Source organism: Podarcis pityusensis, assembly GCF_964106645.2.
Source record: "Podarcis pityusensis genome assembly, chromosome: 4".
Lineage (NCBI taxonomy): Eukaryota > Metazoa > Chordata > Lepidosauria > Squamata > Lacertidae > Podarcis > Podarcis pityusensis.
Window position 1 is genome coordinate 54,524,785 of NC_138027.1, and position 15,737 is coordinate 54,540,521.

The window sequence follows — 15,737 nt, forward strand, 5'->3', positions numbered from 1 at the left end:
GAATCCTCATTTCCGCTTTTCGATTCGCTCCCACTTCCGCCCCCTCCCTCTTTTGCTCGGGGGGGGGCTGTAACGGTCATATCCGGCCCAGTAACGTTACACCTTAAGGCGCCGTTTATTTTTAAAACTGGACGCGCCGCTTACGTCATTGCAATGGCCGCTCCTCCGAGTCCCCGCCCTCTCTTTCCTCGTCTGCTGCCTAGCAACAGTGCAAGGCGGGAAGGGGGGGGGGACGCGGCGCGTCTCCGTTCCTATTTCTATTTCAGCGTAACTAAAAACCGGGGAATTGCGGGCGAAAGATCAGGCAGGGTGAAAACGGGAAAGAACTTGGGCACTGAAAGCCAGCTTTGGAAACGAACTACATTTCCCAGGCTGCAGTTCCAGAGAGATTAAATATCGTTATATCACGCAAGACGTCTAAGTGACGTCCATGCCTCACTGTATGCTGGGAGATGTTTAAAAAAGAAAAAAAGAAAAGTGGGATTGTATCAGGGCTTTTCCTCCGGCCTTGCAACGCCGTTAAGCCCCAGTAAGGATTATATGATAGGGACTTCAACCATATGCACCTTGACCCGGGAAGAAACCCCGTTTAATAAAGTGCTATTTAGAGTGCGCTTAGGCAGAAATCAGATGAGGAAACTCTTTCACTGCCGTCTATGCAAAAATATGTGAAAATTGATGACTTCACGGGGCTTATTATTAAGGCTATGTACACATTAGCGGCTTAAAACGCAGTGATGTCTTTCTTCCCAAGCTGTGTTTCAAGTTCCATCTGCACATTCCTGAACTAGAGTTTGGGCTTCGGCGATGTAGTCACCCAATGTTCACAGTCATGGCAGGCATGTCCAAAGTCCGTTTCGGGGGCCTAATCCGGCTCCCTTGGCAGTATCTGTCCTAGGGTAAAATCCTTTAAAAAGCTCAGCAACTTTGGGGGAAAATTGTAAAAAAAGCTCGACATCTGCGAATGCGTTGTCATCGGCACATGCACTATTGGTGTCGTGTGCACACCTCAACTACAATGAATGTTTTCCTTTCAGATTGAAGCTGGTTTAACAGCAGTATTTCTCAAGAAACTACAGAAAAGTCTCATTGTGGGTAATGTCATGTGTACACAGATTGACAAGAAAGCACACTGTAGCCAGATGAAATGGTTACTCCCGTATAGGTCACAGCATTTGAGGCTTTTTAGTTCAGAGAAGAAGCAAAAAAAAAGTGACATGATAGATGTGTATAAAAGTATGCATGTCATGGAAAAAGTGGATAGAAAAAAGTTTTTATCTCATAAAACTAGAACTTGGGGACATCCAATTAAGATGTTGGAGGATACAGGACAGATATAAGAAAGTATGTCTCACACAGCAAATTGTTAAACTATGGAATTTGCTCAGGAGGCAGTGATATCCACCAACCTAGGTGGACTCTACACACGTATAAAAAACATTCTGAAAATGCTTTTTTAAAAAGTGTTTTTAAAAATACATTGAATTTTCCATAAGGCCCACCTAGTGTCATATTGCATATTGCACTTAAAACACACTTTAAACATTTTATTTGCAGCTGTATAGTTGTTGTTGTTTAGTTGTTCGGTTGTGTCCGACTTCGTGACCCCATGGACCAGAGAACACCAGGCACTCCTGTCTTCCACTGCCTCAGCTGTATAGTAGAGGGCTTAGTAGAGGGCTGCATAGTAGAGGATTAGACAAATTCATAGAGGAGAGGGCTATCTGTGATTACTAGCCATAATGGCTATTCTCTGTTTGCAGAAAGGAGAGAACCAGCAGAGGCTCCTGCTGGAAGAAGAGAAGAGAATGATTTCCTCTTCCCTCTGAACCATCTTCCAAACTGTCCTTGCTGAAATGCCCTCTTTTACACAACTATTAAAGGTAAGAATATAAGACCCAAAGTCCTCATTCAGTCACTGCTAGTTCAGACCCATTCGTGTTGATAAGTGCAGTGCTTTGTTCTGGGGGAACACAGGGGTACATACCGGTATACCCCTAAACATTTTGTGAATCTTTGTACTTTTGTCCATTGACTGTATTTATTTCCCCCGATTTGAACTATAAAATGGTGATTTTCTCGAGTCAAAATGAGATTACCCCAAACTTTTTTTAAAATAGAAAACGCACTGTCTAAGTGTAATTGTCAATGTAAATGTGAATGTAGGATACGGGCTAAATCCTCAGCTCCTAAATCTATTGTTAAAGTTTCCAATGCTGCGAACTGCCCTCTTAATGTCTATCAAGGGTGACGACCCCACAAATGCTCCTCAGTCTCTCTCCTCTTTCTCCTGTCATGGAGGTGCCTGGCTGACTTGGCAACATGCATCACTTTACACTTCTTTACATTGAAAGATAGAGCTGGCTATCAATCATCACACTTCACCCCAAAGCTCTGGATGATTTATTGAGTGACACCTACATTCTCCCTAGTGGCACTTCACAGGAGAATTCCCATGGGGTAGAATGGGGCAATAGTCCCATGAACATCACCTTCCCAAACCCGTCAGTGAAACAGAAGAACTACTGCGAACTAGTGTTGCCAATTCTTACTGCTAATCCAGAAGAATCTAATTTCCTGTTGTGTCAAGTGCCATCAAATGACTAGGAAAAATTAACTAGGTATTATTCTATACAACAAAGAGTTTCATGTGAACACTATTCTAGTGCTAACTCTATTCAGTGCCAGTTATTCACTATTTAGTCCTCTTTCAATGGACAACTTTCCGCTGTTGCTGCTGCTGCTCACCTGCCCACCCCCTTCCCCATCAAGTTCTGTTACTGCTTTAGTAAAAGAGAATTTTCTGTTTCAGAAGTATACTGCATGGAATATAAATTTCAAGAATACACAGTATGTGTTTCATTAATAATAATAATTCCTTTCTGTTTTGGAAAAATACCACGCTCTTTCCATATAGAAAAGCTTGTATCTACATTACTGGAAGAACTCATCCCTCCATCATGTTCCACATAAAAGTTTCTGTTGCCATTGTTTCTGCTGATGTTCTGTGGCAGGAAGGAAAATTGACCTCCCCAACACTGAATGCGCAAAGCAGAGTGCATGCAACAAATGGGCAGATTTGGAGGCTTATATAATAAGTAATTGTAGAATAAATATTGGTGGAGGGGTCGGTAGCTAACAAGAGGTGGACTTACACACTACCAGGAAACAGATAGTGATGAAGGGAAAGATTACATATTGTTGCCAGCCACGTAAGCAATGTGAGTCCATTACAATTTATTCTACTTTTCCTCGGGTTTAAGTGGGCAAGATGAAGGCAGTTGAATTCTTGCAATATAAAAAGGTAAAGGACCCCTGGACAGTTAAGTCCAGTCAAAGTCAACTAGGGGTTGCAGCGCTTATCTCGCTTTTCAGACCAAGAAAGCCGGCATTTGTCCACAGACAGCTTTCTAGCACACAGTGTATCTGATATTTCCTCACCATCAGCACCTCATCACTGTAATAGTGTTGGAGGGATGTGATTACTCTACCAACCCTTACAATGTGGTGTAAAATATTGCTGTCAACCCCACCATTTTCTTTAACATAATGTGGCTTCTGACTCTTAGAAACCACATTAGGTTAAAGTTTAAATGGCATTTCCTTGTCTTGGAGCTGGGAGCTTAGCACCTTATCTACTTTGTGTAGCATTGCCTAGGATCTGACTGTATGGCTTGGATCCAGAGATGCCTTCCACAAGGGGATGCACTTATGCAAGGCAGTCCCACCAATTTCTCCCAGTTTCCTGTCTCACTACAGTCCCTCATGCCCCATCCACACAGTTTCAGAGGGTCCTTGACTCTGAGGAGTGGCTTTGACTGGGATGCAGGTGACTATTGTGGGAGGAGCCAGGAAAGACCTGTTGCATGAGTAAAGGTAAAGGGACCCCTGACCATTAGGTCCAGTCGTGGCCGACTCTGGGGTTGCGGCGCTCATCTCGCTTTATTGGCCGAGGAAGCCAGATTACAGCTTCCGGGTCATGTGGCCAGCATGACTAAGCTGCTTCTGGCGAACCAGAGCAGTGCACGGAAATGCTGTTCACCTTCCCGCTGGAGCGGTACCTATTTATCTACTTGCACTTTGATGTGCTTTTGAACTGCTAGGTTGGCAGGAGCAGGGACCAAGCAATGGGAGCTCGCCCCGTCATGGGGATTTGAACCGCCGACCTTCTGCTTGGCAAGCCCTAGGCTCTGTGGTTTAACTCACAGTGCCACCTGCATCCCATTGCATGAGTATTGTTTTGTATTCAGTGGTCTGTGTTTGCCTGAGCTTGAGTGTGGACAAAGGATTCTGAGCTCCTGTGTTCTGATTCAATACATGATGTCCAATCACAGAACATTTCAGGATTTGGGCCTCTGCCATTGGCCGTTGAACTCTGAGTCATGATTTGCAGCTTGGAAGTTTAGACAGCCAAGCACCAATCACATTGGAGCCCTGGCTTTCAGGAATGTATGTAAGCAGTTGCTTTGCCCGTTTCCCAGTTATGTAGTTCAATAAAGGTTCTTGCTGTTATCGCTGTGTCTTGCCTTGTGGGAACTCACCTATACCTCAAGTATCTCTGGATCCAACCTTGTGATTCTGAGGTCAAGAGATTTCAAAGCATATAATAATAATAATAAATTTTATTTATACCCCGCCCTCCCCAGCCAAGACCGGGCTCAGGGCGACTAACAACCAATAATAAAACAAGTTGATTAAAATACAATTTAAAAAACAAGATTAAAATACAACATTAACACATTAGGATGCAGCCTCTTCACAGGAGGAGAAAGGAAAAAGAAAGAGGGGGAGGGAATCAAACTGATTCTAAGCCAAAGGCCAGCAGAACAACTCTGTCTTACAGGCCCTGCGGAAAGAAATCAGATCCTGCAGAGCCCTGGTCTCATGAGACAGAGTGTTCCACCAGGTCGGAGCCAGTGTTGAAAAGGCCCTGGCTCTGGTTGAGGATAATCTAATTTCCTTAGGGCCAGGGACCTCTAGGGTGTTGCTATTTATGGACCTTAAGGTCCTCCGTGGGGCATACTAGGAGAGGCGGTCCCATAGGTAGGAGGGTCCTAGGCCGTGATATGCTCATATATGCCTACTTTGTGTTGTAAAACTGGGAAATAATGGGTGATATCAGCTCAGTTATTTCCATGGGTTTACTCTAACATTGGATATCATCAGGTATATCTATAAATAATATCATGGCTTTTTCTAGACTTTTGCTGAAGGTCCCAGCACAGAATATTATTACTATTTACATACTAAATTAGTATTTAGTATTATAGACTAATACTATTTATTAGGTATTATTTACATGTAAGAGAGCAGTATACCAATTTACTCTATAATTTCAGTTGTTCTTTCTGACTTAAGCATTGCATAAATATTCTCAAAATGTTATGGAACATTGCATTGAAAGTCTGCATAAATCGTTCAGTGATTATTCTGTTATATGTTTGTCTTAAACTGATTCCCTATAAATAGCATGATTTGTGGATAGCAACAGAAGAATCTCAAATATGACAGTAAAATTGAAATAAAATGCACAAGGAATTTGTCCAAATGTGATAGGCAAAAAATAATAATCCAGGGAAATAAATGAGTGTTGACGATAATATATCATTATTTTAACAGCTTTAACATTTTGCTGTATGGCTTCATTCACAGTTGTGCTGTTCTGCTATGTTTAAGCATACATAAATGTCTCTGTAATTCAAGGTATGTGACTGACCAGTTATTTACAGCCCTCCTTTTCTGATTGGCTGGTTATAGAGATGGAAGTAATAGCAACCACATTTTTTTAGCGTTATTAGTGATAGACAAAAATAAAACGAAACAACTTGACCCCCTCAAATAACTTTCTGACTTAGTTTGTTATCCAAATATGGAAGCGGGTAGGTAAGCTACCACCAGAAAAAGATATATTGATACATGAATATTTGAATAACTCAAACATCTTAAGGCTGGAATGGTTACATTTAAAAACAGAGAGGAGGTGTTGAGACCATTCTTGACCGATACAGTTGCATCAAAATTAATGCTTTCATTCCTAGAGTGATTAAATATAGTATATATTTTAGAGATGGTTAATGTATTAGATTGTTACTTTCTTGCTGCTTCAGCAAATGTAAGACTTGAGTTCCCAGCTAGATCTAGTAGTGATAAAAGTGTTGTGAATGTTATTTTTGAAAAGTGTTAATAGTTGTATTCAGTATTTAAGACAACATTTGGTGTGAAATGGTGTTAGTCGAAGAAGAGAAAATTTAACTATGCTTTGAAAAACAAAGAACAATTTGCTGTTATCCTTGTTGCTCTTTCTATTCCCACTTTTGAATTTGGGTGAGTTACCTTCAGCCAGATAGACGCCATTGTCTCATTTCCCATCAAGTTTATTTTGGTTGTGTCAACATGAATAGTCCTTAGAAAAGATTGCAGGGAGGGAATATACTATATGGTATATATACTACATAGTATAAGGGACTAGCAATCACATGCACAATATAAAGTTAGAATTTGGCCTGTAAAGGTACAGGTAAAGGTAAAGGTAAAGGTAAAGGGACCCCTGACCATTAGGTCCAGTCGCAGACGACTCTGGGGTTGCGGCGCTCATCTTGCTTTATTGGCCGAGGGAGCCGGCGTACAGCTTCCAGGTCATGTGGCCAGTATGACTAAGCCGCTTCTGGCGAACGAGAGCAGCGCACGGAAACGCCGTTTACCTTCCCGCCAGAGCGGTACCTATTTATCTACTTGCACTTTGAGATGCTTTCGAACTGCTAGGTTGGCAGGAGCTGGGACTGAGCAACGGGAGCTCACCCCTTCGCGGGGATTTGAACCGCGGACCTTCTGATCTGCTCTGTGGTTTAACCCACAGCGCTACCCGCGGGATAGTTAATAAGTAAAGATAATAAGAAACACCCTACTGTCCCATACTTGAGATCCATGCGAGAGGAAATGTTACTAACCTTAGTAACTATATTTCACAATGTGTGAAAGCGGGGCTTGTATCTTTGGAATCAATTTGTGTTTTTTAAATAAAAAATAATATTAAGGTCTTGTAGAAGAGTTACATTTATCTAAGACTTGCAGAAGCATGATAAAGAGTTATTGTGCAATACTTCTGTATTATTATTGCCTGATGTATGTATTGTTAGTATGATCTTCAAGGTAACCCCTATGTGCACTGTATGAAAATCTTGAGAGAACAGTTCCTTCTAACCAGGTTGTTGATATTAAGACGTGCCCCTGGCATATGGCAGTTGGTGGAAATAGGAATACGTGTATTGTTTGGAAGCACCAGAGGCACAATAGCTAGGTTTGCTCTCTGTCCCTTTCCCCTTGCACAGTGTGTGTGTGTGTGTGTGTTTCGATTGTAAGCCTGTGGGTGGGGACTTGTTTTGGTTGTACGTAAGTCGCTTTGGGACACTTTTTGGCTGAAGAGTGGGGTACACAAATGCTCTAAATAAATAAATGGACCAAAAATTCCTTACACATGTAGTAAGCTACATATAGAATACAATGATAATCTTCCATAACAGCAGTGAGTGCAAATGTATATAGGGTTATTTGTCATAGTAAAACAACAAGCATCTTCAGGATTAACTTTTAAACATCTGTTAAAAAACTTTTCTATGACGTCAGGCTTATACTGAAAATTAAAGGTTTTTTTCTGTTTTAGTCAGCCGGTGAACTGTGCTTTAGTTTTTATGTAGGTTTTATTGTATATGTATATGTGTGTGTATTTGCTGTATGTTGTTTTGATCTTTTTAATGAAATTGCAGTATTTAAGTATTTTTAAAAATAAACAAATATAAAGTATGGGCTGGCATTTTGATGGTGATATTGTTGCTGCCCAAACCAAACCAAAACTTTACATACACAAATAGCACATTATCCACAATAAACTTCTATATAGAAGTATCTGTACCCTTATATAAATGTGCTATTTATATTGTGGTCTTATTTTCAATTCCATTCCTAATATGTAATTTTACTTTTTCACACCCATGATGGCACAATGAATTTATTCACCACAACCCCAAAATCTCCTTCCTGGTTATTCACTGCCATACTGGTGAATTTTATTTATTTATTTGCTGGGCAAGGTTGACATTTTTATCTCTTATTTATTTAGCAAGTTTGCATAAATTTTATTTATTTATTTGATGATTTGTATCCTGCATTGAATCCAAAGATCTTGAGACAGGTAACAATAAAATAACAATGTTAATGTAATCAAATACAAAAACTTAGTGAAAATATCAAACCAAATTCCACTGAACATCAGTGGGAACCTCAAAATACTTACATCAGTAGTCATGTCTAAATATTAACAGTGTGAATGTTGAATGAATTTCAAGTTTAAAGGATTACAAAGCCAGGGTGCTCCAATGGAGAAGGCATGTAGTCTTCTGATGTATAACACCTATTGAATGGATGCTAGGGAGAGCCTTTCCAGCAGTCTTAACTCTGGGGCAGGACTCTACAGAAAGAAGTGTTCTTAAAGTATTTAGAATTGTAGAATTTGCAGAGACCCCCAAGGGTATTCTAGTCCAATCCCCTGCAATGCAGGAATTTCAAAAAAAGCATCCATGACAAATGGCCATCCCACCTCTGCTTAAAAACCCCCAAGGAAGGAGAGTCCATCACTTTCTGAGGGAGTCCATTCTGCTGTCTAACAGCTCATACTGTCAGAAAGTTCTTCTAGATATTTACGGTAATCGGAATCACCTTTATGCACCAAGTTGTTCAGTGCTTTGGACTGGAAACATTGTGGCAGCTGGGAACCTATTTTCCTGTGGAATATCAAAATATGGAATGCACACAGCTCCACCAAAATAACACTCATGGGAACTAATAAGCTACTGCAGATCTAAAGCTACTGGCTCCTTTCTCTTGCTAAAAAGGTAACAATGACTTTATCCCGTTGAAAGCAGTTGAACAAATTAGTTGCAATTAGTTCAAGTCCCATTGTTATATGTAATTTGGTTCAAACTCCAGCCAAAATATTCAGTGACCAACCATTCTTGAAAGTTGTCACACTCAGTGCTTTTTTCCTAGAAAAATAGGTATTGGTAGTCACCATGAAGTTGTTACAGTAAGTGCCACAGTTTTTAACAACAAAAAAGAGATGCCGGTACTGCATACCATTGAGCACCCTCTGAAAAAAGCACTGGGACTAAGTCACACAACTAACTTTAGCAAGATTATGATGTCTAATTGCTGTAGTGATAACCACAAGGCTGTGTTTGAGCCTTAGGTGCTGTGCAAGTTGATAAACCAGGACTATATAATTGTCTCCAACCTAGGAATTGAAGCTGAAGACTGACGCTTAAATCAGAGGCTAGGATCTGAGCTGGATCTATGTCTGGAAATTAGTGCACTATTCAGAGGCTTAATTCCCGACCAGAGGACGTTGTGTATCCTTTTCTGTACCTGAAGAGGGCTCTGTGATCTGGTGATCTGGTCCAAGATCAATGACTTGGCTAAACCTATTCCAACCCTTGGGCAATGGCATGAGGCTCTTGGTTCAAATTAACAATATTAATCAAGATACAAATACTTGACTGAAACAATAGCTCGGTTTAATACAGTGGTACCTTGAGTTACATACGCTTCAGGTTACAGACTCCACTAACCCAGAAATATTACCTTAGGTTAAGAACTTTGCTTCAGGATGAGAACAAAAATCGTGTTCCGGCGGCACGGCAGCAGCAGGAGGCCCCATTAGCTAAAGTGGTGCTTCAGGTTAAGAACAGTTTCAGGTTAAGAACGGACCTCTGGAACAAATTAAGTACTTAACCTGAGGTACCACTGTATTGTAAAAGGAGAAAAAGGAGTAAATGAAACTTCTAAGAACCTCCTTTTTTCATATCAGACTTATCTGATATGTTGTTTGGCAAACACATTAAGTCTGGGCATGTCCCCACCTATGTGCAATGCTAGGAAATAAATAATTCAGTTCAAACCTGCAAACAGTGGGAGAGAGCTGGAGGGCCCTTGTGGCACTCAAGGAGTCCCTCCCCATAAGTGAGGGCAGAGGAAGCCCTAATGTGACCACAGGCACAGGGAGGCTTTGTTTAGGCTGCTCAGCTTCCCAGCCTAATAGCTGGTGCATACAGTAGCACAGCAGCCTCTTTTCTGTGCGTCTCCAGCTGGCCCCAGCACTTCAATTCTAGTTGTGGATATTTTTGGATACAATATTTTTGGTCTGGATTGGGGCGAGAGCAGCAGAGAGGGCATTTAAGAGATGTTTATAGGGTGCTCCTCACTTATGCGATTTTTGTTTATGCGCATGGGGCCCCAGATCATAACCCCTGTGTAAGTGGGGAGATGCCTGTAATTGAGGATTCAGCAGGCGTAAGGGAAACTCATAAGGTTCTAAAGAACTAGATCTGAAGGGGTAGAGACTAAAATAAGCCATCCCAATGAGGATTGAGCATATTCAGTGGCCACAGAATGCTGAGTATTTGTTGAGGGGTGTAGAATCAGTGAAGAAGGATGAAATGGAATATTCTGGAAGAGGGCATGGGCAGATTGCACCCTGAAAGGAGCATTCTTCTCTTGGAACATTTTGTCATCCTAGTGACTTGACTCAGGTGAGCTATTATGGGACTAAGGCCATGAGATTCTTTGTATACTTTCACAAACAAAATTGAAGGAATTATTAATTGTATTTGAAAACAATTTCAAATGGTTTGCTTGGGACAAATCCATGTTTTAAAATGGGAATCACTTTCATTTAACAGGCTTATTAGTGGAGTGCCATATCTGCTGCAGAACTACTTGGATTCCCATAGGTTTTGAAATAACAGCTGTTGAAGACTCATAAATTTCCATATTTAGTATTTTTCAAATGGCAGACTATTGGCTGTTTCATGTTTGAATCTTTAAAAAATAATTCCAGTGCCGTTTAATAACGAATCCTTTGCATGTTGGGCACAATAATTTAACATAAGGTTGCTAAAAGCATTTTATAGTATTAGGAATCTCATTATTACAAATAATGATAGCAATTGCAATAAAGCATTTTGCACCCGATACAGTTGTATCAATGTTAATCTAAGAATTAAGAAAAAAAAATGAAAATGTTACAAACTATGTTGAAGTTAACCCTGTAACATTAAATTCCTACACTATTTATCACTGCTGATCATTATTACATTTAACCTAGAACCCTAGTAATTTAAAATAAGGGGTAAATTTGAACCTTAGTGGAATATTTTTACACATCAATAGGATTGAGTGCATGGCTGCAGTCCTATGGACATCTACTTTGGAGTTAAGCTGCAATCTATGTGAAGTCATTAAACTCAATGATACTTACATCTAACTAAACATAAACATGATTTAGCAACCTTATTAAATTCAAATGGACTTACTTCTGAGTAAATACAAGTTTGACCCGAATCATACAATGCAGCAATGCCAGAATAGTGATTTTGCACATTGTTGGTAAACTTTGTTGTAGGTACTTAACTTTTGGTGTTATAAATCTTTGGGTTGGAGCATTGTCCTGATGTAAGAATAGCAGTCAGATCTTAATCAGATTTGGAAAAGTCCCACTGAATCCAATGGGACTTGTTTCCAATAAGCATGCACTTGAAAGTTAACATGTTAACTTTAAAAATACTTATCGGAGACTTCTGCTACACTTCAACCCCATTAACTTTATGAAACAACAAGTTATTTGTTCTACCATTACTAATTTCTTTGCTAAATAGTAGCAAAGCATAATTTATATGGTTTTTATCCATTTAAGTTATACCATTCAACTCTTCCAAAGGAAGCATTAAGTATTTCGAGTACCAGTCTTGAAGAACTGGAACACTTCGAAGAGTACCCGTGCAGTTTATTTTACATATGGAATGTTCTTTTCATGAATTTCATGGTGGGTATAAAGTGGTATACTGTGTTGTTAATGGCACTTGAGTCTTCAAAAGATTTTGAATACACCAGTAGGCTTGCTTAGCACTAGCAGCAGATTAATCTGATAATATATTTTAATAGGGTTTAATATGCTTCAGAACTTTAGCAGATGAACATATTGGTAGTCCATTTATAAGGCAATATTTGTGCCATGTGTGCAAATGAAAAGGAAGGAAAAGGAAAGCCAGAGAACTCAAAGGAGATTTGTGGGTCATCAAGCTCTCCCAGAAGTATGAATTCCACTAAAATATTTGACAAACATATTCTTGTGCATTTAAGAAGTAGAATCCTGTTGGGTTCTGACCAAAAGCCTTTAAATGGGATGGGAACTCTACAGGCCACTAGACATTGTGGGACCAAAATATTCATCATCCTTGACAATTAGTCATACCAGGTGGGAGTTGCATGGCAGTATTTGAAATACCTCCGATTCCCCATTCCTGCCTTATCTACTCTACTTATATATATTATCTTTTGACTTAGGTGTTATTCTTAAGCTGTTCATGTTTCTTTGTGTCACGGTTCAGTTCTCCACACTGTAACATTACAGGTAATATGCCCATACAGTGGTACCTCTAGATACGAACGGGATCCGTTCCGGAGCCCCGTTCGCATCTAGAGTAGAGGTAAATGTATCTAGTGACGGCACGTCTGCGCATGCACGCATCGCTTTTCGCCGCTTCTGCTCATGACGTCATTTTGAGCGTCTGTGCGTGCGCAAGCGGCGAAACCCGGAAGTAACGCACTCCGTTACTTCCGGGTTGCCGCGGAGCGCAACTCGCTCACGCTCAACTTGAAGCAAATTTAACCTGAGGTATGACTGTATTTAACTCCTTAAAATCTAAGGAGATATTTTTGTTTCATTATGAAGCTGAGTTTTTCAAAGGCTGCCCATGATTGTTTTACTCCTCTCTTCATTTCCACTGTTTAATTTTCTCTCCCCAATATATATACTTTTTGTCCTAAATAGATGTATTCTTCAACTTGCACTATCATTCTCTTCTTTAAACATTATCTTAGTTATAGCAGATCTAGCTAAGACTAACCAACTAAATTATTAAGTTTTTAGGGGTAGTGATTCTAAAAGACCATGAAGCAATATGTTGCTCTGCTTCACTGTAGTTAAAGTTCATAAGTAATTCTTCACATCCAGGCAAAAATGGGTTGGCTGCAGGTTGAGTGAGCGAAACTGATGTCTAATGCATCATGCACTTATTTGATGGCCTGTGTTCATATTTACACACCAAAAAATTGGCAAGCAAATAAAAAAATAGTTAATTGGAGGAAGGCATTGCAGATTGGCCTATGAGCAGAAAGTCAAAGACTGAATCATTGAAATGATTTATACCATGAATGCCATTCTGTAAAAATAAAAATAAAAAATCATATCTAAGAAATTGGAGGGAGTCTTTTGGACTTGGAGAAAGAAGACTGAACAAAAGTTAAATTAGTTGGCCACATGCTTTCCGGTTGTTCTTAACATCTGACAATGCAGGTGTATGTGTGAGAAGGTATGGCATTCCTGTTTTGCCATAGGTAGGCCACTCAAAAATATTTCACTAGGCTCAGATTAGCTTCTGTATTAGGTCTGGAAACTCACGGAAACTTATACTAGACATTAATTTGGCTGAGAACAGCAATGCAGATCTGTTTAAGCGCCCCAAGCATCCTCCTCTCCAGCTTGTAGGTAGCTTCGCCAATTGACTCGTACATCCCGAATGCGCTGCACCCTCCTGCCTTGTGGTTCTGTGTCTTCTTCCCGAGGTCGCTTCCCACCGAGGCAGGTCCAAATGCGAAAGCAGACGAACACAAACCGTATTGGGTCCTCGCAACACAGATTTGGTAGCGCTGAGGCCCGCGGACCTCCCTGTAACCTTGGAGCAGTCTCCGAGAATGCATCGGGCCGCTCCCCGGCTCCTTTCCCGAACGGACTCCCCCAGAAAAACCGCAGCGAGCCAGAGCCCTCTCCGAGAAGGCGCTAATGACAGCAAGAGCGGTGCGTGCCTCGGAATTTATAATATCACCGGACGGCGGGGAAGGGAATGAAGCAGCAGTCGCCAAGGCGACCAAGCCCCGCCTTCGGCCGTTCCTCTCCTCTCCATCAGCGCGGATTCCCGCCTGGGAGGGGCGGGGCTCTTTCGGCGTGATTGACAGTTGCTATAGTAACAGGCTCTTCTCGTCGCCATTTTGTCAGTTGGACTTTTTTTTTTTTTGAAAAAAAAATTCCTTCCCGCCCGAATTATAACTTTACATTGGTTCGTCTCCCTTCGGATTTTTTCGCGGAGGAAACGGAAGAATTACCCCGCTTTGGTCCGCGGTAGCGAGGCGAAGCGGGGTGAGCGTGCGTGTAGACAGGAGTGCTCCGAAGCGCAGTTCCAGAGAAGCCGGCTCGGCGGCATCAGCAGCAGCAGCAGCGCTCGGGAGGGGGAGGAGAGCGGGGGGCTGACTGACTGACTGGCTGGCAGGCAGGGAGGGGGCGCGAGGGAGAGGGAGCGAGCAAGCGAGCGAGAGAGGGAGAGCGAGGAGTTCCCGGGGGCTCGGTTCAGCGCTGCGCTCCCCTTCTCGCCCGCGCCGCTCTTGCGCTCTCCGCTCTGCTTGGCCTGGGCTCAGGCAGCAGCCGGAGCTGAGGTGCCGCCGCGCCGTGTCCGGGCCCCGCTGCCGATCGCTGCGCAGGTTTGGAACGCGCGCCATTTTGTGAGCGATAGAAAATCTGCCCGGCCAGGAAACGCCGCGGATCCGCCCGCCGGGCCGGGCTGCCCTCCTCCCGCAAGAGGGAGGTGGGTTGTGGGCTCCGCTCCGGGGCCGAGGCCCTGCTCTGCTCCCTTTCTGCACAGGGCCCGAGCGTGGCGGACTAAGCGAGGCAAGCCGGCTGAGGAGGAGGAGGAGGACTGCGGAGACGTTGGCTGGGCTGGGCCGCTGGCTGAGGCGGGGAATGAAGTGAACCCACCACCACCACCCGCCGCTCCTGCTTGCTGCCGCCGCCGCCCCCGGCCACCCCCTCCCTCCTTGCATCCCGGGAAAGGAGGCCTCGGCCAGGAGCAGGACGACGACTGCGGCCCCCGGACGCGGACTAGAGGCGGCCACCGCCCCACACACGGGTAAGCGGCAGGGCCTCTGGCAGCGGGGCCGCCGGCTCAACGGCACAGGGAGAGGGGCCGCTGCCATTTTGAAGAGGGAATCTTGGCCGCCCCGGTGGGGAGGAGAAGGAGGTGGCCGACCCAGCGGGAGGAAAGGCAGGTGCCGGCTGTCCCTCCACCCGCCGTTCCTCTCCGGCTAGGCCTGGAAAGGCGAGGGCAAGCTCCGCCCGTGCTCTAAATCGTGAAGGTGACGGCTGAGGCCTGGGAGACCCTTCCCACCTGGCTATGGGATTGGTCCTGAGAGCCCGGCGTCGCCCGTACCTGGGCCAGGATGGCAGAGGGGAGGAAGGAAGAAGTTTCCTTCGTAACCCCCTGGGCAAGTGGCGGAAAGTCAGCAGCTCTCAGATGGCACCTGTTGTAGGGATACGGGTGAATTTTAGGTGCTCCTCAGTAGGTATCTGGTTGACTGGTATGGAAGTCGGGTTTGGCCATGGGAAATCTGGTGTTTCCCGTCACGCCAGGGTCACTTGTACCCATGTACTCTGTCACTCAGGGAGGGTTTCATTCCCTTGCCAAAGACGCCAGAAGCAAAAATAATTCATCTGAATTGGATGCTTCTGTCATGTGGTGGGGTGAAATCAGTTATCCCAACTAGAATAAGCATCTCCCAAATGATTCCTTTCTCATTCTTTAATTGCATTTTATGCCAATCCCAAACTGCTTTCACTAGGAAGTAGATTTTATTGCAAA

The 15,737-nt window shown here is 43.0% G+C and overlaps 1 protein-coding gene and 1 long non-coding RNA gene across 2 annotated transcripts in view; both read left to right on the forward strand.

Moving 5' to 3' along the window:
- Positions 1–105: 105 nt before the first annotated feature.
- Positions 106–13,575, forward strand: LOC308476705. The gene is made up of 3 exons (XR_013986055.1): positions 106–529; positions 1,764–1,883; positions 9,291–13,575. It is a non-coding gene; the product is annotated as an uncharacterized lncRNA (long non-coding RNA).
- A 527-nt stretch (positions 13,576–14,102) lies between these two features.
- Positions 14,103–15,737, forward strand: part of DYRK1A (dual specificity tyrosine phosphorylation regulated kinase 1A) — a 117,246-nt gene continuing 115,611 nt past the window's right edge. The window contains exon 1 of the mRNA XM_081004431.1: positions 14,103–15,008. The gene's annotated coding sequence lies outside the window, so the exon portion shown is untranslated. The remainder of the gene's footprint in view (positions 15,009–15,737) is intronic.